Source organism: Gadus chalcogrammus, chromosome 13, assembly GCF_026213295.1.
Source record: "Gadus chalcogrammus isolate NIFS_2021 chromosome 13, NIFS_Gcha_1.0, whole genome shotgun sequence".
In the NCBI taxonomy this organism is placed as follows: domain Eukaryota; kingdom Metazoa; phylum Chordata; class Actinopteri; order Gadiformes; family Gadidae; genus Gadus; species Gadus chalcogrammus.
The window spans coordinates 19045165-19047664 of record NC_079424.1 but is presented as its reverse complement, the minus strand read 5'-3'; positions in this window follow the sequence as shown (position 1 = coordinate 19047664).

Genomic DNA, 2500 nt, shown 5'->3' with positions numbered 1-2500 from the left:
CACTATGCCTCGAAGAAAACTGACACGGAGGAAGTGGAGAGGAAGAGGAAGTGGAGATGAGAGGAGAGGAAGAGGAGAGGATGGAGAAGTGAGGAAAAGAGAGAGAGGAGGAGATGACGAGAGACCAGAGGAGGGGAGGAGAGATGAGAAGGAGAGGAGTTGAGAAGAGCGGAGAGGAGAGGGGATGAGAAGGAGAGGAGTTGATAGGAGAGAAGAGGAGAGGAGGGGAGATGAGGAGGAGAGCAGTTGGGAATAGAGGAGAGGAGAGGAGAGGGGGATGAGTGGAGATGAGATGAGAAGAAGGAGAGAGGAGAGGAGAACAGAGGAAGCAGGAGAGGAGAGAAAAAGGAAAGGAGACGCGAGGAGAAGAGATGATAAGGAGAGGCAAGAGGAGGAGAGGAGGAGAGGAAAAGACAGGAGAGGAGAGAAGAGGAGTGGAAAAAAAAGATGAAAAAAAGAAAAGGAGAACAGGTTGAGTGTTGCGCGGTGCTCGGGGCTCCTCTGTGCCAGGACAGAGCAGTTGTTTCACAACCGGAAGTCACGCTTCTTCTCCCATCACACAGGTTCTAGCACCCTCAATTCATCACACACACACGGAGAGCCCGCAGAGTCACCCTCGGTACAACGTACGCCATAACCCTACTACTCCCATTCCTACACATGTACACATATAGCCACTGCAGCCGTCTGTTCTGCTCTTTACACGTTGCGTGGGGACCGAGTCGAATCCTTTTCAGGCAATTTTTTAATGCATGCTAGGCCTTAGTGCAAACACTTAAAATGACGACATGGCAACGTAATGAGAAGTGAAGATCAGGTGAAACATTGTATTTATGTTTGTCTGTCTATATGTATATATGTATGTATGTATGTATGTATGTATGTATGTATGTATGTATGTATGTATGTATGTATGTATGTATGTATGTATGTATGTATGTATGTATGTATGTATGTATGTATGTATGTATGTATGTATGTATGTATGTATGTATGCATGTATGCATGTATGCATGTATGTATGTATGTATGTATGTATGTATGTATGTATGTATGTATGTATGTATGTATGTATGTATGTATGTATGTATGTATGTATGTATGTATGTATGTATGTATGTATGTATGTATGTATGTATGTATGTATGGGGTCTCTTTTATATGAAAGAAAGCCAAGGATATATGACATTCTGATCGACTTGAACTTGCAGGCCACACTTTTGTGTGGTCTGCTTCTTCCTTTTGCTTTATTAATGCATTAACACTTCCAAAAACATTAAGTCATGATTATCTTGTGTGTATACATAACAAAGTGTATGCATAAAATAACCTAAGCAGTGGATTTTTCAGCAGAAGCCCAAAGAAAAAGAAGAAATATGTCTTCCATGGGTCACTTCAAAAATCCTTCTTTTTATGAAAGAATGTCATCAGTTGCAGCTCAGATGACTCACGGTACAAAACTCAAAAACAACTTCAACTTCAAACAACATGCAAGCATCTTGGTTTCAACTAAGGATAGCAGCGTCTATATGAATCACCATGGCAACGATACAAAATGTTGCATTAACTAACATACACATAATATACAGTACATTCCCTGGCAGAAGGTTAGGAAAATCCCAAAAAAATCGCATTTATCACAAGAAATGTTCTGAAAACGCATTTTAATTCCGAAACTATCTAAAAATGTAGATTTTACCAATGAGAGAAAAGAGGTTCTAATCCATTTTCTTTTGGCAGACAGAACCTTGACATACGTGACGTATTGCTGTTTCTTCAGTCGATAGGGTGCGAATATTCATATGGGTCGTTTTGGACGACCTATACAAACAACCTATTCTATCGTTAAGGTTCGAGATGAAGTTACTAAAGGAACCACCTGGATACAAATAATTGCAGTGCTACATGCTAGGAGTGTGTCGAAGTGTGCATGTGAATGTTTGTGCATGTATATAGGTCTGTGTGTGTGTGTGTGTGTGTGTGTGTGTGTGTGTGTGTGTGTGTGTGTGTGTGTGTGTGTGTGTGTGTGTGTGTGTGTGTGTGTGTGTGTGTGTGTGTGTGTGTGTGTATGTGTGTGTGTGTGTGTGTGTGTGTGTGTCTGTGTGTGTGTGTGGGGGGGGCCTTTAAGTACAGTAAATTATATATACTGTAGTTGGAGCAGAGATTTTCCAGGGCCTGCCATCCAGGCAATTAAAACTGCTCATTACAATGCTTTGTTAGACAACCCTCTGGCTAATCCCATCATATGGTCATGGCTGATAAGACCGCTGGTGCTCCTCCTGGCCTGCCTGTCTGTTGCCTTGCAGGAGGCAGATAGGCTATCTGTAGCCTATTGTCAAGGAAGGTGAACACAGAACGAGGTTTACTTATATATTACCATTCAGCGTTGGTTTGATGGAGAAAAGAGGGAAGTATATGGATTCATGTGACACATACAGATACACAATTACATATGCATTTTTTTGTCTGTGCTATCCATAAGGGACTTAGAATTTTGACT